This window comes from Hyperolius riggenbachi, chromosome 9, assembly GCF_040937935.1.
Source record: "Hyperolius riggenbachi isolate aHypRig1 chromosome 9, aHypRig1.pri, whole genome shotgun sequence".
Classification (NCBI taxonomy): Eukaryota; Metazoa; Chordata; class Amphibia; order Anura; family Hyperoliidae; genus Hyperolius; species Hyperolius riggenbachi.
Genome location: NC_090654.1, coordinates 259,175,158 through 259,198,288, shown reverse-complemented (window position 1 = coordinate 259,198,288; position 23,131 = coordinate 259,175,158). Strand labels below are relative to the sequence as shown.

Genomic DNA, 23,131 nt, shown 5'->3' with positions numbered 1-23,131 from the left:
CTAGTGGCTGCAACTCTGGAAATTTGAAAAGCGCGATATAAATGTTCTGTGTCTTGTCTTATATAATTAAATTCGATTTTATAAAATGCACAAACAGGATGAAAAGGCACCCAGAAAATGATAAAATGAATTTAAAAAATTTAAATAAAGAAAGTTTGAGGTGGCTTACCTCAATGAAGACAATGTAATAAAAAAAAGTGCTTCATTTTTACAATAATTATGTATAAATGATTTAGTCAGTGTTTGCTCATTATAATATCTTTCCTCTCCTTGATTTACATTCTGACATTTACCACATGGTGACATTTTTACTGCTGGCAAGTGATGTCAGTGGAAAGAGATGCTGGTTGTGTTTTTGGCAGTTGGACCCAGCTGTAAACAGCAGTTATTTGCCACAATGCAATGAGGTTCACAGACAGGAAACTGTCAAGACCATGGTCCTGACATCACACTGGGAAAGGAGTTTCACCACAATATCAGCCATACAGAGCCCCCTGATGATCTGTTTGTGAAAGGAAAAGATTTCTCCTGGGAAAGGGAATATCAGCTACTGATTGTGATGAAGTTCAATTCTTGGTCATGGTTTCTCTCTAACACATTGAGGCACTTGATTTGGCCTGAGGAAGTGGGCAGGGAGCCACGAACGCATTGCCATGGCTATTGAAGTTCATTTTATATGAATTTGTCTTCATTGAGGCAAGCCACCTCAAACTTTATTTATCTTGTTGTTTTTAATTCAATTTATCATTTTCTGGGCACCTTTTCATCCTGTTTTCTCAAAACGTGAAACCCTGAAACCCTCTCTGTCTAGCCTGGACCCCCGAGTGGAGTCAGGTTTATTGATCTCCACCTGCCTGCAGTGGTTGGTTGCCCCTTTGCAAGCAGGGGTGCAGCTAAGGTTTTTGTGGCCCCAAGCGGACTGTTGGAAGTGGCCCTATCCTGCGGCGCGCTTCGCGAAAAATGGGTGTGGCTATCCCGCATAAGTGGGCGTGGCCATGACATGAAATCAAACGCAATTTGGGCACATTTTCAGCAGAAATCAAACGCAATTTGGGCACATTTTCAGCAGAAATCAAACGCAATTTGGGCACATTTTCAGCAGAAATCAAACGCAATTAGGGCACATTTTCAGCAGAAATCAAACGCAATTAGGGCACATTTTCAGCAGAAATCAAACGCAATTAGGGCACATTTTCAGCAGAAATCAAATGCAATTAGGGCACAGTTCAGCAGAAATCAAACGCAATTAGGGCACAGTTCAGCAGAAATCAAACGCAATTAAGGCACATTTTCAGCAGATATCAAACGCAATTAGGGCACATTTTCAGCAGAAATCAAACACAATTAGGGAACAGTTCAGCAGAAATCGAACGCAATTAGGGCACAGTTTAGCAGAAATCAAACACAATTAGGGCACAGTTCAGCAGAAATCAAACACAATTAGGGCACAGTTCAGCAGAAATCAAACACAATTAGGGCACAGTTCAGCATAAATCAAACACAATTAGGGAACAGTTCAGCAGATATCAAACGCAATTAGGGCACATTTTCAGAGCTGCAAAAAGAAAAGAATTTACTCACCTGGCACTGGCAGAAGTCTTCTCTCCCGGGTCTCCCTGTCTCCTCTCCCGGCCGGCTCCTCAGGCGCGCAGTTCCCACGGAGCTCCCTCCCTCCTCCAATCTCCCGCGCTGATTGAATCAGGTCTACGGGAAGATGGCCACCCGAAGCCCTGTACTGGAGGCATAAATAGTCTCCAGAGCAGGGCTTCGGCGGCGGCCATCTTCCCGTAGCCCTGCCCTGCTCTGCTCTGCCAGCCCCGCGGGGCTGCGGGGAAACAGTGACGTCACGCCGACGTCACTGAGCCGCCGAGGCCCCTACGATCTTGAGGCCCCAAGCGGCCGCTTGGTTCGCTTTATGCTTCGCGGCGCCCCTGTTTGCAAGTACCCTCTGTTTATATTGTTTTGCTTCTTCTGTCATTTGTGACGCACTGCACCATTTGGGCTCCCGGTGTCTCTGTGTTTTTTTCGTTCCAGGGCGACTGTTCACCCTCCACTTTGTCTGCCGCCTTCATAAAAGGAAATGCCTAAAGGGTGCCAAAGATTTCAAATGAGGGTAGATGATGGGTAAGCATGAAGCTACTTTCACACTGTGGAAATGCATTGCTTTCCCTGGAAAAAACAGGATCACAAAGCAGGGGAAAAGTCGCATTGCACGTTATGCCTGTGGTGCGATGGATACAGTGAAGCATACTGTGGAGTACAGAGAAAGTATGTTTCAAGAGATACTGTCGCAAAAATCTTAACATTTAAAACACATACAAATAAGTAGTACGTTTCTTCCAGAGTAAAATGAGCCATAAATTACTTCTCTCCCATGTTGCTGTAACTTACAGTAGGTAGCAGAAATCTGACATTACCGGCGGGTTTTGGGCTAGTCCATCTGTTCATGGAGGATTCCCAGCATGGCCTTTATACTTTATAAAGACATTCCCTGAAAATGATTAACACAAAGATGCTGGCCAGCCTCCCTGCTCGCAGCACACTAGTTTGGCAGTTGGATGGAGCAGCTGCCATTCACTAAGTGCTTTTAAAAATAAAGAAAACAATGAGAACCCCCTATGAGAAGATGGGCTAGTCCAAAACCTGTTGGTAATGTCAGATTTATACTACTTACTGTAAGTGACAGCAATATAGGAGAAAAGTAATTTATGGCTCATTTTACTCTGGAAGGAATGTATTTCTTATTTTTATAGGTTTTAAATTTTAAGATTTTCGCGACAGTTCCTCTTTCACTGCCACTGTTAACACGCATGGTTTATGCCAATGGAAATTGCTGGGACACATGTCTCCCCTTGCCCCCCCCCCTCCCCACCCAGCTGTGTCACTGGTGAAAAGACCCTCAAAGAATGAAGGACTGCTGTCCTCTGCATCTCTGACACCTGGTTAAAGTGGATCCGAGGTGAACTTTTACTCATTGCATAATTGTGTACCTTTCCTATTGTTTATAGGGCATTCCTAAAGCCAAATACTTTTTTGTTTTTGTTTTAATACTCTATTTCCCTATAAACTAAATAAACCACGCCCACAGGTTTTCAGAGAGCCTTGGCAGTAGCAAGGGCTCATGGGAGCTCAGTCTGGGCAGGAGGAGGAGGTGTTACTAGCCATTGATTTCAGAGGCAATGGGGAGGAGGGAGGAGGGGGGATTATGTTTTTTTTTTTTTCACAATCTGAGTGCTGATGGTGCAGATAAGCCTGCCTCTGTGTAATGTTTACAAACAACATGGCTGCTGTCATTGTATCACAGGAAGAAATAATCATTTTCTATTAAATCTGTTTGCAGCTAGATTTGCTGTGTAATCTAAACTTTAGATAAGATATATAGACAAGTTACTTGTTATAGTTTGTTTTTCACCTCGGATCCACTTTAAGCTTCAGTAAGCCAAAACAAACTGACAATTTATCATTTCTCGGAAGAGTCCAGACTGTTCTCCTACTTCCAGCTAACGCTGCAATGGCAATTAGATTGGAGGTGGAGGTTCAGGCTTCTAAAAATTGTAGTGAAAGATGTGGTATTACCAGAAGGAATAGATCTAAGCCTATCACTTCTCTAGAGGGAAGTGTAGTGCATAGCTCCCAACTGTCCCTCTTTTGGAGGGACAGTCCCTCTTTGGAAGCCCTGTCCCTCTGTCCCTCTTTCCCCCTCATTTGTCCCTCTTTCAGGACTTTGTCCCCCTTTCTATGTAAATATTTATATCTCTCTACTAAAACGTGTGTTTACTTGACTCTAAACTTTATTCTTATCCTGTAAATAGATATATTACTAATTTTAAAATGTTAATATAGGAAAATGAACCAGGATAGAAAGGACCAGTGTGGTTTGAATTATAAAACAACATATTTTTCTTATGAAATCTTTATGGTATGCGTGACTAGGGGTGTAATTGAGCATGATCAGGAGTGTGGCAGGGGCACAGCTTGTGTCCCTCTTTCTCATCTCAAAAAGTTGGTAGGTATGGTAGTGGATAGATAAGTTGGGACATGTACACCCACTTGGGATAAATTAAGAATTTAGTTTAAAATGTTTTATGTGAAATTGTATGTAGTTGTTGTATCCTTTTTTAGGACATCAGCAGGGGCAAACCCAGCATTTTCAAGGGGGGAAATTCCTGAAAGGTCTCCCTCAGCCACGCACAATACAGTATAATAATATGGTAGGACATCATGCTGGGTACGCATAATGCAATTTCCCGTCCAACCGACAACGGGATCGATCAGGAGCAGTTTGGATACAGATAATAATGAGGACAGCTGACATTGCAAATGAAGGGGAAAGTGAAGCATTCACACAGCAGGACACAGGGCTGTGTTCATTGCTGACTCCGTTAAGTTCTCCAGAGCTGCGTCGTGCTCTGTACACATGCTGCTGCTCCATGCTCTGTACACACGCTGCTGCTCCGTGCTCTGTACACACACTGCTGCTCAATGCTCTGTACACATGCTGCTGCTCAATGCTCTATACACATGCTGCTGCTCCATGCTCTGTACACACGCTGCTGCTCCATGCCCTGTACACACGCTGCCGCTCCATGCTCTCTACACATGCTGCTGCTCCATGCTCTGTACACACACTGCTGCCCCATGTTCTGTACACATACTGCTGCTCCATACTCTGTACACAAGCTGCTGCTCCATACTCTGTACACAAGCTGCTGCTCCATGATATATAGCAAGGAAATGAGCAGCGCTACTTAAAAACAGACAAGTGCCTACCTGCAAAAGAGTGCAAGCCCCACTTGTGGGGTCGAATACACACCGAGCATACACATGACCTGTCTACCACTGGAGGATGTTGGTTTCCTGTAACAGCTTGCATGCAACCTATTAAGTACTCGTCCCTCCCACTGCAAAGAAGTCAATCCTCCATGGGAGGGGCCTAACACTAACTAAATCCTAACCTATGTATATGCATAGCCTGGGTGCGCTACCAAGTAAAATTGAAAAATCGAAAATTGCGCAAAAGGTGGATCAGCACAACACCAGGCCGCCTCCGAATGGCCTCCAATCAGAGGTGCGCTGAGCCCCCCCAGGAACTACAAACGCACCTTGAACCCAAACAGAAGCTCTGCATATACACCAAAAGCATGGCTGTTAAGTGGGAGCAGCTGACCAAAAACAAATTAAATTAGTACATAGCAAGGAAATGAGCAGTGCTACTTAAAAACAGACAAGTGCCTACCTGCAAAAGAGTGCAAGCCCCACTTGTGGGGTCGAATACACACCGAGCATACACATGACCTGTCTACCACTGGAGGATGTTGGTTTCCTGTAACAGCTTGCATGCAACCTATTAAGTACTCGTCCCTCCCCCTCTGATTGGAGGCCATTCGGAGGCGGCCTGGTGTTGCGCTGATCTACCTTTTGCGCAATTTTCGTTTTTTCAATTTTACTTGGTAGCGCACCCAGGCTATGCATATACATAGGTTAGGATTTAGTTAGTGTTAGGCCCCTCCCATGGGGGATTGACTTCTTTGCAGTGGGAGGGACGAGTACTTAATAGGTTGCATGCAAGCTGTTACAGGAAACCAACATCCTCCAGTGGTAGACAGGTCATGTGTATGCTCGGTGTGTATTCGACACCACAAGTGGGGCTTGCACTCATTTGCAGGTAGGCACTTGTCTGTTTTTAAGTAGCGCTGCTCATTTCCTTGCTATGTACTAATTTAATTTGTTTTTGGTCAGCTGCTCCCACTTAACAGCCATGCTTTTGGTGTATATGCAGAGCTTCTGTTTGGGTTCAAGGTGCGTTTGTAGTTCCTGGGGGGACTCAGCGCACCTCTGATTGGAGGCCATTCAGAGGCGGCCTGGTGTTGCGCTGATCCACCATGCTCTGTACACACGCTGCTGCTCCATGCTATGTACACACGCTGCTGCTCCATGCTCTGTACACACACTGCTGCCCCATGCTCTGTACACACACTGCTGCCCCATGCTCTGTACACACGCTGCTGCTCCATGCTCTGTACACACGCTGCTGCTCCATGCTCTGTACACACGCTGCTGCTCCATGCTCTGTACACACGCTGCTGCTCCATGCTCTGTACACACGCTGCTGCTCCATACTCTGTACACACACTGCTGCTCCATGCACTGTACACACACTGCTGGTGCATCCAAAGTCATTTGTAGCAGGGAAAGAAAGTGGGAGTGCTGTGAGCTTCAGGATGCCAGCAGATATTCTGGTGTCTCAACTTATGCCTGTTCCCAGACACTGCACCAGCCCTGGTCTGAGAGGGGATTCTGGGCAGCTGTAATACCCCCGCCTGCGTTTGCCTATGATCAGAGGGTGATATAGCTGCAGCTCTTAAAATAGATCTGCACTGAGTTTGTATATTCTCCCTGTGTCTGTGTGGGTTTCCTCCAGGCATTCAGATTTCCTCCCACACCCCAAAAACGAAGTTAATTGGCTTCCCCTTAAAATTGGCCCTAGACTACGTACACCACATTATATTGTACATATATAGACATATGACTATGGTAGGCATTAGATTGTGAGCCACTCTGAGGGACAGTTAAAGGAATACTATAACCCCTAAAAAAAAATTGAGTTGAACTTACCTGGGACTTCTACTGGTCCCCCGCAGACATCCTGTACCCGCGCCAAGACAAAACGATCCTCCGGTCCCCACTGGCGGCTCGCTTCCGCTTTTTGCGACTTTAATGTTGCAAGCTACTGCGCTTGCACGGCCCTGGCTGTGCGCGCCCTTGCTCCCGCTAACGTCACTGGGAGCTTCCTGCGTAGTAGTTTGCGACATTAAAGTCGCAAAAAGCGGAAGTGAGCCGCCGGCTGGGACCGGAGGATCATTTTGTCCCGGCGTGGGCACGGGACGCCTGACGGGGACTGGTAGAAGCCCCAGGTAAGTTCAATTCCTTTTTTTTTTAGGCGTTACAGTATTCCTTTAAGTGACGAGACAATATACTTTGTACAGCGCTGCGGAAGATGACAGTGCTATGGAAATAGTAAAACAATAATAATAGATGCTAGTTAATTAGGCATGTTGCTAGTTATGCTTGTTAATTAAGTATGAACCCGCTCTTGTCTCCAGGGTGTGTATTTAAGTTGTGATGTCAGTATTATGGTTGAACGCATGAGTAAAGGTACACAGCCTGAAATGTTATGTTAACATTTCAGTAAAGCCTGAGTTTATAATGATGCAATAAAGTACACGTGAAGTAGCTGAAAATCTGGGCGAAGTGACTTCCAGCAATAATCCTTTACCTGTAAGTAAGTTTACCAACCAACAGTAAGTTTACCAGGACCTCCACAGGACTTATTTATACTGTACTTTGGTATTTAAAGAGTACCTACATTCTAAATTACAGTTTGCTTTAAACCTTAATAAGAAATAAGTTGCCAAAATGTATAACATAATAAAGTGTGATTTTCTCAACACTAGGGTCCATATTCCAAATATGGGCTTGATTCACTAAGACAAATTGCATGCCTTATCAAAGTTAGCACGCCTTATCAAAGTTAACACGCCTTATCAGAGTAACAAGCTCAAACCAATTCCTCCGCCCCAAACCCCCCCCCCTCCCCAGGTGATTTTTTTTTCTCCAAACCATAGGTGCAGAGGATGCTGGGGAATTGATGTCATAACTCCACCTCCACGTCCATGTGATCTAATCCAAGCTGGCAGACGGGCATCTGAAATAAGAATTATAGCAATCAGACAGGATAAGACAGGCTGCATCTCCGGACTATCCTCTCCTTACACACTGTGAAAAGAGAAGTAATTTGACCCAGGCAGGCAGAGAGCAGAGGAGGGAACCAGGCTGGATGGGAGGACACAATGCTTTAGCAAGGCTTCAGCATTAGGATAATTAAGGAAGTGCGTCTACAGATATAATGTGAGTCTGTTCTATCCACTACGATGTAATAGATGTAAACTTTATATGTTTGTCAAACTCTACACAGTGCATAGACTACATATATGTATTGCCATTCAAACGTTTTTTGTTTTTTTTTGGCCGGAGGTGCTTTTTAACATTCTGGACCATTAAAGGGGAGGAGAGTGCCAGTTTATATCTTGTTCTCTATAAGAACCATACTTTGACTGAGTAGACTGGGAGGCTTTTCAAGGAATGTCAGTACAAATACAGCTGCTCTGTGACGGTCTCAGAGGTTGTCTAAGAGAATATTGGGAGCAACAACACCATAAAGTCCAAAGAACACACCAGACAGGTCAGGGATAAAGTTATGGAGAAATTTCCCATTTTTTTCCCCTCTATAAGTTGATCGGGACTGGTACATTTTTCTGATCAATTTTTATGAAAATTGAATTGTATAGGGTAGTTTGTCAATGTCTTCATATATATATATATACAGCCAAGAAATGTTCTCTGAGCTTTCATTTTTTTCATAATTAGGGAACAATTTAACACATGTATGTGGTACATTGATCAGATTTTTCAACTATTACAATTAATCCGAAAAAATGATTGAAATCCTTAAATTGAAAAAAAAAATTAAAAATATTGTATGGTGTGTGTGGCCACCTTTAGTGAATTGAAGCCTATGTTGTAAAACGTTTATGTGAACCATTGGTAACCTGAATTTTTTTGTACATTTACATACATGCATATTTCTAATGTTTTTTTTTTATTATTCTCAACCTTCCATTCTGCACAGTTCTGCTATCAGCACGTGACCTCTACTCTCAGTGCCGCCAGCAGGGGGCGGGCGCGCGCTCTCCAGCCATGTATAGCTATGGCAGCAATGCGCGCCCCCGAGGCCAGGTAGCTCTAGTAGTCAGTCAGCACTGGGCGATGGAAAGGGGCGGCACTGTGGGGTGAATGGCAGGAGGGCGGTCCTATAACAAGCAGTCTCCTGGTGTCTTCTGGTGACGTCGGGTTCGTCTCCTTTGGCTGTGGTGTCGGTTGGTCGGTCGGGATTGTCTCGCTGCGGTCTCCTCCCGGAGCTGCTGGTAGCGGAGGAGTTCCCGGTGCTCCCCTGTGTGTGTGAGGCGGCCTCGTCTCCTTCCTCTGCCCTCCCGCCTGGCTCAGGCCGCCGCCTATCACAGACACACAAGGTAAGTGGAGCCCGGGGAGTGGGCCCGCCCGCCTGCTTTCCTGGCCATTGCTTGTGAGCTGCAGAGGCGCCTGTTGCTATGGGGAGGGATATCTGCCCTCTGCCTGCAGGGGGGTATTTAGTTGCCCCTCTATGCAAGTTTCTGGTTGGGTGTGTGAGGGGCAGTATTAGATCTGCTCTCCATAGCAATTTCTGGGGGTATCTGTCTGCAGGGGGGAGGGGAGTATTTATTTGCCCCCTCTCTACAAGCTTCTGGTTGTGTCCTGTGAGGGGTAGTGTTTTATCTGCTCTCCATAGCAATGTCTGGGCACTATGTATCTGTCCTCTCCTTGCTATGTGATCTTCTCTCTATAGCAATGTCTGGGTGTATCTGTCTGCAGGGGGATGGAGTATGTATTTGCCCCCTCTCTGCAAGCTTCAGGTTGTGTTATTAGAACGATTATGGGCAGATTCGACCAAGAGACAAATTTTATCTCTAATCAAATCTGATTAGAGATAAATTTGTCTCCAGTTGAATCTGCACATACACTACAGGCCAATTTCCGTCCGATTTCAGCATGAAATCTTCATGGAATCGGCTAAGCCACTGCGTCCGCCCCGCCGCTGCCCCCAAAATGTAAAAAATTTATGTAGTGTAGTGCAGTGCATTTATACATTACCTGTCCTGTAGCAGCTTCCAAACGGTGTCCGACCATCTTGCCGGGTAAGCGTCTGACGTCAGACTATGCGCTGCCGGCGTGTATGCGGAATACAAGGTAATGTATAAATGCAATACACTACATACAGTTATACATTGCGGGGCTCTCATTGCTCGTTTGTAATTCGTCCTCCGTACAGCTGCGCATATGGCCAACCAGCTTCGGCCTGAAATTTTCCAGCATGCGCAATCGACCGCGTGGCCAATTTCTGTCCCGAAATTGGTCGCTTTGTTGGTCATGCACTTGGCAGCACCAATTTTCATCCAATTCGATTATAATAATCCAATTGGATGGCCGATTGGTTTGTCGGCTAATGTATGGCCCCCTTTATATCTGCTCTCCATAGCCATGTCTGGGGAGTATGTATGTACACCCTCTCTGCTAGTCTGTAGTTATGTATGTGATCTGATCTCTATAGCAATGTCTGGGTGTATCTGTCTGACCTCTCCCTGCAAGCTCTGTACACACGATGGACCACGGTCGTTGGAAAACGAGCTATGCCTGATGGTTTGTGATGTTGCATGCTTGTCCTCTCATTACAAGCCAAGTACACATAAGACCGTATTAGTTTGAAATCTGTACACAAAATAGACTGTAGTTGTTTGAAACCAAGCGATCCCCGATGGTGAATGAACAGCGAATAACATTGGTATACATTTGGCTTCTCCCTGCAACCTACATTGTGGTCGTTGAATGTGCAATCCCAGATGGCTAATGATGGCGAATTACGTTGGTGTACAATTGGCCCCTCCGTGCAAGCTCCGTACACACACTAGACTGCGGTCCTTGAAAAATGTGTGATCCTGGTGTGTAGTGATGAGTGACGTTGGCGAACACTTGAATTCAACAATGGCCTGCTGATTGGATCATTATTTGAAGCGTGTAAATGAGGACTCAGAAGAGTTAAGGTGGCCATACACTCGTTAGATTAGCAACAGATAGATCATCAGATTTCTGATCTATCTGATGTGTTTAGGAACATTATTTACTAGGAACAGATTTCCTATAGATTTCAGTTTGAAATCCTATTGAAAATCGATCTGATGGCATTTTTTTGCCATCAGATTTCCATTAGGGTCAATGCAAAATAATAAGCCATCGCAACAGATCGACCTAGATTTTCCACTCTGCCAGATCGATTGAAATCGGCTGCAAATCGATCGTTTTGGGAATTTGAAAGAATCGATTTTTGATTGATTCTATAGAATCGATCGATTGGCTGAAATCGACCAGTGTATGGACCCCTTTAGATTTGCAAAATGTGAGCAATTTGAAGGGATCAGTTTTGTCGTCATTCTGTATGAATGACTAGCACAATTATTTCCAAAACCGATTTCTGCCAGGAAGGATCGGTTTACATGGATAATAATCGCTTACATTTTTGTCGGATGAACTATTGATTGATCGTTTCTAATGGCTGTGGACTAGCATGTGTATGGTTTCTCCCTCCTGCGCCTCCCCCAGTGTATTTATCACCCTCAACGGAAAGACCCAGGTGTAACCAATGGACAGCCTTCTTTAGGATACTGTATTTTTGATGTACATGTATTCTTTCTGCAGGAGATTAACTGAAGGGGATTGAAACATTTGAGTGAGTGAAGATGTCCTGATCTAGTGTTGTAAATGTTGTTAGTTGGGTGTGTACATTTTGCCATGAAACAGCAAGTTGTGAAGAGGCCCTCTACACCATGTAGAGGGCCTCTTCACAGCTTGCTGTAGAGTCTACTGGAACCAGTGTAAGAGCTGAGACCCACTATGAATGCTTAGTGCCTGTGCAGAAATGATTTCCCATAGTGATCGTGTTTTGGCTACTGTAGCCACTGATGTGGTCGATCTGAAATTGCTACCAAACTGCTGCAAGTAGCATTTTGTGATGAGTGGGACCACCCCCATCAGGTTCCACTGTGCAGTGTTCTCCCCAGAATTTATTTCCAGCCAGGTGGCATGAAATAGTAGCCAGGTGGCACTATAAAGTTGCTGGATGGGGCGAGATGAGAGAATGCAAGGCCAGTACTTCTATGTGCAACTTTGCTTACCGCATAGGAGAAGGTGAGCCGATGACAGCCGGGTCCTCACCAAAGCTAGCCGGGTGGAGCACCCAGCTAAGAGCCTGGGGAGAACACTGGCATCGCTTGCCGATCTGCAAAGCGCTTCAAAGTGCGCCTAATGGGTCCCACACTGAAAGCGAGTTGCATACTATTCTATGAATAAAATGCTTAGCGCCCCCCAAGCATGTGCTTGCTGGCACAGTTGGGTAAAGTCTTTCCTGATCAATTTTTGATTGATAAGACACATGTTGCAGACAGCATTTTCATTGCTGCTTAGTGTAGATCACACAACCCTTGTGTAATGGATCCTGAACCTGGAACCAACACTAGAGGAACGCCAAGAAGCAGAAAGGCTGAGCCATAGCTGCATTACTGAGCATGTAAACATAGCTTTATTTCATGCATCCAAATATTTGCATCATGTAACACATTAAAAACATTTGAAAAGCAAAATGAGCATCCCCTGTCTGCATGTATAATTTACTTCTAAGGCCTCGTTCACATCACACGGAGATGGCTGTGCGATCGCACGACATCTGCTTTTGCATGAGTGTCTGATCCCATTCACTGTAGTGAATGGGTCAGCTGCGCATTTTGCCAAAAAAAATACGCGCAGCATGCGTTTGCGCACCACACTGGTACGCAACACATGCAGCGTGAACATCAGAAAGTGCAGTCTGTGCGTGTCTGCCTCCTATACGCGTTGACGAAGAATGGATGGCAGTTTATGGGCAGCCATTAGATCTCCTTTCTGAACAGATTAGATCAGAGAGGGATCTGTTGGTCGATCTGGTGGCAAATCGACAAGTGTTATTAGCCTTAACAATGTTTTTAAGGAGGGGCAAGCAGTGGAAATGTAATCTGAAGTGTTGCTATTGATGTTTGGCTTGCGCTGTCCCTCTCGCCTTCCAGATGAGTAAATGTGAACTTGTTTGGCTCCGTCGCTCGCACACCTGCCGAGAGCCTCTTCTGTACGTGTCTTGACAAGATCCTCGTTCCTTTAGTATCAACAAAGGAAATATGTTATGGCCCGAAAAGCCCATATCCAGTGAAAGGTTTTTATTAGGTAAAGTGTATCTGAGGTGAACCCCGGGTCAAGTCATACTGCTTATCCTAAAAAGAGGGAAGTCACTGGATCCTGTAGAAGCCTCCCATGCTGTTTGCTAGTTCACTGATGCCGAGCGCTGAGTTCTTAACCCCACCCGCCACCAAGGAATCTGACAAGCTCTTGTCTGATTCCAAGCTCGTGACTACACCTCTTCAAATATGAGTGCGGCTGTACTGCACTTGCTTGCACAAGTACTCCTGCACTTTCAGGAATTGGAGCCGCTCATGTAACAGCACGCCCATGCACCTTGGTATCTCTTTAAAGAACAAGCGGCACCCATGCTAACCTAGAAATAAAAAAAAAAATATATAAGTAGATAAATACTACTTCTATTTACATAACAGATGTATTGTGCTATCCACGTAATGATTCCTATGAATTTTATAAAGGAAAAGCAGAAAATCCTGTTCTAGGCAGTGGCCATTTTGCCAAGCTAATGCTGACATCATATCCTCCCTGACTCTTGTCCCCTCCCCCCTTCCCTTTTGCTCATTGTGTCTTCATTAGCTGCCCTCCTCCCAGAGTCTTCAGACACTCCCACTGAGTTGTATACTAACAACTGCTCCTTTTTTTTTTCATACACATCCAATCACTTCAGCCTTGCTTGTAAACACAAGTAATGCTAGAGTGTTTCTGATGAGCAGCTAGGCAGGGAAATACATGGAAGAGGAGGAATATATTATAGATAAAAAGAACTCCTAGCATTCAACTGTTTTGGCACTAGGGCCAGTGCTCCTAAAGTATGTGATAACTACAAACCATAACAGCAGAAAAAGTTTTGAATGCAGGATTAGCATCTTCATCACTTAATACACTCAGACCAGTTGCTGTTGAAATGTGTTTTTTTCTTTATGGTGACAATAAAAAATACAGGCTAGATGAAACTCTGCTGGGGCGGGCGATAATGACCACCTCCACTGAATCTTTGTACAATGGCCCCAATGCCTTTGTCTGCGAGTCTGCCTTGCTGAGTAATCTGTCCGAGGGAGTTGTCCCCCCAGGGCTGTGGAGTCAGAGCAATTTTGGTTACCTGGAGTCAGAGTTGGGGTCATTGGTTTCATAAAGCGTCATCGGGGGATTTTTGTACCATTTGCACATCCCTGCCACTCACCCTGGCCGCCTCATGACATCCCTCACATGCTGCTTTGTTGGTTAGCTGCTAGGTGGTTAGCGCTCTCGCCTTGCAGCTCTGGATTCCCGGTTCGATTCCCAGCTAGGTCAACATCTGCAAGGAGTTTGTATGTTCTCCCCGTGGCTGCGTGTGTTTCCTCTGAGCACTCGTGTTTCCTCTCACATCCCAAAAACCATACGGATATGTTGATTGGCTTCCCCCTCAATTGGCCCTAGACTATACTACTTGCACTACATACGTACGTACGTACGTACGTACGTTAGTGACAAGACAATATACTCTTCACAGCGCTGCATAATGTCTGCGCTATATAAAAACTTATATAAGATGTGCTGTTGGCATTGCTTTGCTTGCAGGCTAATGGTCATTGAGGACCTCCTGAGCTTGCTTAAAGTGGATCAGAATTAAACTTTAACTTATTGCATAATTGTGTTCCTTTCATATAGTTTATAGGGCATTCCTCAAGCCAAATACTTTTTTGTTTTAATACTCTAATTCCCTGTAAACTAAACAAGCCTCACCCACAGCGCCTTTTGTGCCTTGGCATTTTCAGACACTAGCAAGAGCTTGGGCCCAGTGCACACCGAGCGGTTTTAGCAGCGATCCGCCTATGAAACCGCTTGGCTAATGTTTTTTTTTTTTTTTTAATGGGATGGTGCACACCAGCGGTTTGAGGTTTTTAGCAAACCGCAAACGTGCCTCCTGCTGCACTTTTGCGGTTTGCAGAAGCGTATCTGCCTTAATGTAAAGTATAGGAAAATCTCAAACCGCTCTGGAAAATGTTAGATCAGAGCGGTTTTCCAGGCGTTTTTGTTACAGAAGCTGTTCAGTAACAGCTTTTACTGTAACAATAATATTAATCTGCTACACAAAAACGCTCCCAAAAACCAGGGCTGTGGAGTCGGTACAAAAATCTTCTGACTCCTTAGTTTATGAAACTCCGACTCCGGGTACCCAAAATGGTTCCAACTCCTCGACTCCAACTCCTTAGTCTAATACTTATCAGGGCTGTGTATTTTGTACAAAAATCATCCTTCTCCTAAGTTTATGACATCTCCGGGTGCCCAAAATTACTCCGACTCCACAGCCCTGCCAAAAATGGTATGTGTATGTACAGTGGTGTGAAAAACTATTTGCCCCCTTCCTGATTTCTTATTCTTTTGCATGTTTGTCACACTTAAATGTTTCTACTCATCAAAAATCGTTAACTATTAGTCAAAGATAACATAATTGAACACAAAATGCAGTTTTAAATGATTTGTTTTTATTTAGTGAGAAAAAACCCCTCAAAACCTACATGGCCCTGTGTGAAAAAGAAATTGCCCCCTGAACCGAATAACTGGTTGGACCACCCTTAGCAGCAATAACGGCAATCAAGCGTTTGCGATAACTTGCAACAAGTCTTTTACAGCGCTCTGGAGGAATTTTGCAGAATTGTTGTAATTCAGCTTTATTTGAGGGTTTTCTAGCATGAAACGCCTTTTTAAGGTCATGCCACAACATCTCAATAGGATTCAGGTCAGGACTTTGACTAGGCCTCTCCAAAGTCTTCGTTTTGTTTTTCTTCAGCCAGTCAGAGGTGGATTTGCTAGTGTGTTTTGGGTCATTGTCCTGCTGCAGCACCCAAGATCGCTTCAGCTTGAGTTGACGAACAGATGGCTGGACATTCTCCTTCAGGATTTTTGGGTGGACAGTAGAATTCATGGTTCCATCTACCACAGCAAGCCTTCCAGGTCCTGAAGCAGCAAAACAACCCCATACCATCACACTACCACCACCATATTTTACTGTTGGTATGATGTTCTTTTGCTGAAATGCTGTGTTACTTCTACGCCAGATGTAATGGGACACGCACCTTCCAAAAAGTTCAACTTTTGTCTCGTTGGTCCACAAGGTATTTTCCAAAAAGTCTTGGCAATCATTGAGATGTTTTTTAGCAAAATTGAGATGAGTCTTAATGTTGTTTTTGCTTAAAAGTGGTTTGCGCCTTGGATATCTGCCATGCAGGCCATTTTTGCCCAGTCTCTTTCTTATGGTGGAGTCGTGAACACTGACCTTAATTGAGGCAAGTGAGGCCTGCAGCTCTAGATGTTGTCCTGGGGTCTTTTGCGGCCTCTCGGATGAGTTTTCTCCCCGCTCTTGGGGTAATTTTGGTCGGCTGGCCACTCCTGGGAAGGTTCTTCACTGTTCAATGTTTTTGCCATTTGTGGATAATGGCTCTCACTGTGGTTCACTGGAGTCCCAAAGCTTTAGAAATGGCTTTATAACCTTTACCAGACTGATAGATCTCAATTACAGTACTTCTAATTTGTTCCTGAATTTCTTTGGATCTTGGCATGATGTCTAGCTTTTGAGGTGCTTTTGGTCTACTTCTCTGTCAGATATCTCCTATTTAAGTGATTTCTTGATTGAAACAGGTGTGGCAGTAATTAGGCCTGGGGCTGACTACAGAAACTGAACTCAGGTGTGAAAAACCACAGTTAAGTTATTTTTTAACAAGGGGGGGGGGGGGGGGCGCAATCACTTTTTCACACAGGGCCATGTAGGTTGTGAGTTTTTTTTTTTTTTTTTTTTTCCTCACTAAATAATAAAAACCATCATTTAAAACTGCATTTTGTGTTCAATTATGTTATCTTTGACTAATAGTTAACGGTTTTTGATGAGCAGAAACATTTAAGTGTGACAAACATGCAAAAGAATAAGAAATCAGGAAGGGGGCAAATAGTTTTTCACACCACTGTATATATAATTTTTTTTTTGATCTCTGTGCAGTCACTTGTTTTTGTGGGAGTTTCGTTAACCACTTTTGCAGAGCGCTCCCGCCTTTTGATCTGGGAAAAAAAAATCCTGAAAATAAATACGTGTTTCTGTATTGTTAAAATCGCACAAAAGTAAACATACCAGTGCGTTAGGGGACATCTCCTATTCCCCTCTGTCACAATTTTGCCGCTCCCCCGCCGCATTAAAAGTAGTAAAACCATTTAAAAAGTTTGTTTTTAAACAAAATGGCCACCAAAACAGGAAGTAGGTTGATGTACAGTATGTCCACACATAGAAAATACATCCACACACAAGCAGGCTGTATACAGTCTTCCTTTTGAATCTCGAGATCATTTGTGTGTTAACAGTCTTCCCCCTTCAGCTCTCATCCACTGAAGTGACAGGCTGATTTTCTTCCTGCAGACAGCTCAGCCCGGTGTCTGAAATTCCTCAGTATGTGTCAGCCAGCTCCTTTCACAGCCTAATGCTGGATCCACGCGGTGCGTTCGCGCACTCTATTTCCCGCTCGATTCCCGTCGATTCGTTTATTTCCAACATGTCCGATTTGGATTTCGATAGATCGTTAGGTCGATTCGCATGCAAAGTATGCCAAATTGACCTAGCGATGCATCGAAATCCAAATCGGACATGTTGGAAATAAACGAATCGAGCGGGAAATTGAGTGCGCGAACGCACCGTATGGATCCAGCATTATAGAGGAGGATTTTTATCCAGCTCTCTTCTCTCACTGATATCAGAGACTTATGTAAATAATGCACGCACGCCTGGAGGGGGGCGTGCATAACAGCTCAGCACGGAAGAGTTGGCAGCCTTCCAGACACAGGGCGACAAGTCCAACAGGGGAAAGATAGATTGATTTATTACAGAGACTGTGATAGTAGAAAGTGCTGCATTAAGCCAGAGCACAGTAGAATAGGTTTAGGAACTTGTAGGATGGTAGAAAAAAGGATGACATTTTTGTGTGTGTGTGTGTGTGTGTGAACTGATATGAACTCTCTCATAGAGAATCCTTGCACAAGAGCTTTCAAGGCGATATTGAAAATTGCCCGCGCTTAAAATTTTCCAAAAAATGCATATCATGTGAACAAGGCCTCACTGCTTTCTTTCCTCAAACTGAGGCCAGGCTACATTTCCGCTATGTTCAGTGGTGCATTGCATCGGTCAATACAATTGTGTTGCCACAATGCAGTCATGTAATGCCATGATCAGGTCAGTTTGTTAGAAGTGCAGTGTGATGGAATCCGTTACTGCAATGCATGCGTCTGTTAATGCATTACTTGCTGGTTGGCAGTGGAGCATCTGAAGTGAGAGGAATGCCGAGGCTGCTCAAAGTTGGCTTCAGTGCCAGGCTCTCTGTTGTATGAAGGTAGGCTTTGCTTTCAGGTAGCTGAATTTGTTAAATAAAGATAGACCTGTTAATGCTTGCATCTTGACTTTTAAGTTTTTAGTTATACATACCTAGAGTACATTCTTGTTGATGTAGCTCACATTTTTTTTTCAAACTCTTCAATACTGTTTTTTTTGTTGTTTTTGTTTTCTGTGAGTAAAGACTGGTGTTATCTATCTCTATCCTTATCTTTAGGGTGTAGTTTTAAAACCGCTGTAAATCTGCTTTCATTTAGGGCCCTTTTCCACTAGCGAGTTTGCGCTGGCTGAATCGTAAAGTCGCAAACCGCTAGCGATTTTACAATCGCTACGGTTTGCTTTTTAACATAGGAATCACGGTAGGTCAATTCTACTACTGCGATTTGTTTTTTACAGGAACGTGAACGCGCTGCGGAACGATTATTGCCGCGATTTTGCTATGCAGTGAATAGCCTAGCAAAATCGCGACCGCAAACGGGTCGGGAAATCGCCGCAAACTTTTGTACTTTTGCGAATCAGCAATCGCTAGCGACTGCTAGTGGAAAAGGGCCCTTAGTGGTGGTTATGTATTCAGTGTGGTGTTTTTTTTTGTTTTGTTTTTTTTTGTAGTTCAGCAATAGAATATCTTTTTATACCCCCCCCCCCCCCCTCCCCTCAGGTAAATGCTTACTTAAAATGCAGCTTCAAATGCCCATACATCTCTCGGCAGCCAATCGACCATCCATTTTTAAACCATGCAAAATGCCTGGATGTCCTGCTGATCTTCTGTCTCTAATGGGGCAGATCAAATAAAGGCGCATACACACCTTTAATCTGTGTGACCCGTCAGGGTTTGGGACCCGATCCCTCTAGGGCAACATCGTTTACCAGCCTGTACAGACACGTGTCAGCTGTGTAGCTGAGGACTTGTACTGTTGCTACATTGGGGGAGGCGGTGCACACGTGACAATGGAGCGGCGCATGAGTGACGTCTCGTGGGGACAGAAAAGAACAGAGAAGGGCACCCTGTATGTATTTAGAGAGTTTAGCCTGTCTAATTTCCCCCTGACCCCATCTGTCTAACCACAAGTTGTAATTTGATCTCTCCTGTGTCACATGACTGCCATGGCAGAGATGACAGATGAGCTCATTTTGAATGCACAGGATGTCAGCAATATGTCTGCTTCCATAAATCAGGAAGTAGAAACACTGCGATTTTACTTCAGGAGTTGTATCAGCTGCAACAAATCTTTTGTTTTTAAAGGTTATTATGGTGTTGCATATCTTTTAGAGTAGAGGGGACGTTCTGAGTTCAGGTCTGCTTCAAAGAAGCTGTCAGTCTGGGTGTGTTGATCGGCAGGGCAGAACGCTTGCAGGGTGCGGGTTGTGGGTTACATATTTTGGGGCCACTTTTTTTTTTTTTTTTTTTTTTTCCTTGTATCTTAAAACCACCTTTAAGCAATCCTGCCTTCCATCCTTGGTAGAGAGCCTAGCGAGGATGTCTAACTGCTGCTAAATTGATCAGGGAATTATGGAATTTCTAAGGGCTGGAACCCACAGGAGTGCTTTTGGTAGCGTTTTGGCAGCACTGCGATACGCTAGCAGTTTGCCAAAACGCTGGGCTAATGTTAATGGATGGGGCAACTTCCACAGGAGCGTTTGCGTTTCTCAGAAACGCAAACGCAGGACCTGCAGCATTTTGGGAGCGTTAGCGCTTCAATGTAAAGTATTGAACCGCTAGCGGAAACGCTCAGCAAAACCTAAACTGAGCGGTTTTGCTAGCGTTTTGCGGTTCAGCACACTGTAACAAAATGAAAAATAATTCACAGGACCAATCAGGACAAAAACGCAAAACGCTACGCACCCGCTGGGCAAAAAAATACAATGTAGCAAAACATGACCAAAAACGCACATGAATCCGCTGGCAAACCGCTCAGACAAAACGCTAGCGGTTGCGTTTGCTGATTTCAGTGGGTTCCAGGCCTAAAAGTGTGTACATGGCTTTGATCATTAGTAATTTGTAGCAGTGTGGTCTCCAGATTCTCAACATGGCTAACAATTCTCCAAACAGAATAATGCTGTCTGTGACCTGAATTGGGACAAACTTCTATGGTTTTCCTGCCCATGCTTAATCGGGAGAAGCCTAATCTACTTCACTTTTTTTTTTTTATTCCGAGCATGGTTTGTAAATAGTTCTGTTTTTTGGTGTATTGTGTACCCAGGAAATGACATTTGGTTACAAGAAAGGAAATTTACGATTGCGTTACACCTACAGAGGACTTGTCAAAAGTTCAGCAGAACAGGGTGAGCTTTTACAGACTGTCGAGATCAAACACTTTAGAAACACCCTTGTGTACAACTGCAGTTGTGCTCATGTTTATGTCTTGGTCCACCCCTAAACCAACTTGTTTTTTATTTTCTGTTGAAGTTGTGGGTATGGATCATGTAGTAAAACTACGTGTGTCAGTCATTAGTTTCTTCAAAAGCTAAATGGTTCTAAAGAGAGGTGGCCTTTAAGTATGCCTAATCTCAAAATTTTAATTTTTAAATCCAACTCCTTCTATACCCTTTTGGAAGCATAGTTATGTACTTCCTGGAATCTCAAGGTGCCGATACAGCTAGCTATAATGGGCAGATCAGCAAAGATGGAGAGAGATCTTTTGGCTGCTTATACAATGCAGGCCAATTCTTGATTAATCTCAGCATGAAAGCACTCAGGAATCGGCCTTGTAATGCCTCTGATTCTGGCTGCCCCCCAAATGTCACAAACGATGACCCATTACCATAGGTTTTTGCTCAATGGGGAAAAACCTGGCAGTTCAAGTCACATGAACATTAAGAATCCAGCACAGGAGATTTGGGCGCAGCCAGCGCCACCATAGGCCGTAATAGGAATTACGGCTGTAGCAGCGCACAGAGTGTAACTTCGGCGCCGTCAGACGGAGCTGAAGTTACATTTAAAACCCTATAATTCCCCACCATCCATGGCGGACTGGAGGGGTAATAGTAATTAACACGACCGGGACTTGTGCAGCAGCAGGAGCAGCCATATAGCGCTGTATCCTGCACCCAAGTCTCCCGGCGCCCATTCATTTCGTACTCTCAAGTCACACCCCCTGAGATGACGTGTCAGTGTGGCTCCTTCCCAGAAGGCAGTGGTGTAAAAGCAGTGTTCCCCAACCCTGTCCTTAAGGCCCACCAACAGTACATGTTGTGTGGAAATCCACAGAGCTAGGTAATCGGCACTGCTGAGACACAGAGCCCATTCACACCTAAAATCGCTAGCCACTAGCTATTTGCGGTAGCATTTTCTGTGGGTGTGGTTTTTTTTTTTTTTTGATCCTGTAATTATCTTTTTGAAGAGTGCTAAAGACATCTTGTATGCAAAACAAATGACAGGTTCTAGAGATGGTGAGGGGATACCTCCTGCTCTGCTTTCTGCACTTACCTGTTTAATAAGGCTGAATTTACACTGTGTGTTACATAACGCACATGTTGTGTGTGTCAACTGCAATAGAGACTGGGCATAGATACAAATTCAAAGATTGCATGCTTTTGAGTTATAATAATGGGATCTATTACAACATAGACATATAAACCGCCCATTGAATTGTATGAGCAGTGAGCTGACATCAGGGCTGTGGAGTCAGAGCAATTTTTTGAGTACCTGGAGCCGGTGGTTTCATAGAGTTCGAAGGTGTGTGCGCTACAGCCCTGGTAAGTGTTAGCCTTAGGGCCAGACAATAGCGGAAATCGAGCAGAAGATAAGGAAGCGCCCGTGGGGACGTGGCTCGAGTCGATGCAGCGGCTAAACGAGCCGCCGGATCTTGCCGTGTATTCCCAGCAATGGGTACCTGGAGTCGCTGCACGGATTCCACAGCCCTGGTTGACATGCAGAATTATTCTGCAACACATCTGATGCATTGTGACCGGACCCTACAGCTTGAGCTAACCACTCCTGTCCCTCTCCCTTACCTGCTCTTATGTCCATAACTGGGTATGAAAGAGCAGCCCGTAAGAAGTATTCCTACTTTCTTCAATGCCTGGTTCCACCACTGGACCACTGGCAATGGGCTCTTTTTATATAGCGGGGCACACTACTGCAAGGTTGCATTGTGGTCTGTGGTGGCGCCCAATTTTAATTGGCTAAATCTTCACAAGTTAAATTTTAATGAGTACATAATACAGGAAGATGCTCATCACTCTGGGGCCCATTGGAGTTTTGGGGGTAAGGGGGGGGGGCCCTTAAGAGGATTGGCTGTATGGAGTTGAACTCTCCACATATGTGCCTCCCTGGGGCTGTACTCAAGGACAACTTTTTTTGCATACCACTTGGGTACTAAGCAAGCGCTTAAAGTAAACCAGAGACAAAGCACCCTCATGTATTTCGCCATATATATTAGTGGGAACATTAGAGAAAACGCCTGCCCTGCTTTCTGTTTCATTCTTCCCTGCTCAGCCTCCTTCTAATCAGCCCTGATAAAATCCCTGACTGAGCATTCAGTCTGGCTTTGCTCAGGAATCATTATAGCTGAGTCATTATAGCAGAGCCAGAAGGGGGCAGGCTTGGGCTTGAAAAGACACTACGATTCCTGAGCAAAGCCAGACTGAATGCTCAGTTGGGGATTTTATCAGGGCTGTTAAGCAAGCTGAACAGTGAAGAATGAAACAGAGCAGGGCAGGTGTTTTCTCTAATGTTCCCACTGATAAATATGGTAAAATACATGAGGGTGCTTCATCTCTGATTCACTTTAAGCAGGTCCCTTTAGCCAGGGCAGTGGGGTTGGATCAATTTTGGGTATTTGGTGGTAAGTCGGCGGTTTCATAAACTGAGGAGTCGGATGATTTTTGTACAGACTCCACAGCCCTGTCTGCAGTCTTTCTCTCCCTCCTTCCTCCCTTTATTTATTTTCTCTTTTCTACCCACCCCCC

General features: G+C 44.6%; 1 protein-coding gene across 3 annotated transcripts in view; it reads left to right on the top strand.

Moving 5' to 3' along the window:
* Nucleotides 1-2,053: 2,053 nt before the first annotated feature.
* Nucleotides 2,054-23,131, top strand: part of FBXO34 (F-box protein 34) — a 78,686-nt gene continuing 57,608 nt past the window's right edge. For 2 of the 3 annotated variants that reach the window (XM_068254400.1, XM_068254401.1), the window contains exon 1: nucleotides 8,824-9,089. The gene's annotated coding sequence lies outside the window, so the exon portion shown is untranslated. Of the gene's footprint in view, nucleotides 2,125-8,823; nucleotides 9,090-23,131 lie in introns of those variants that run through there. The other variant, XM_068254402.1, reaches the window with a different exon arrangement.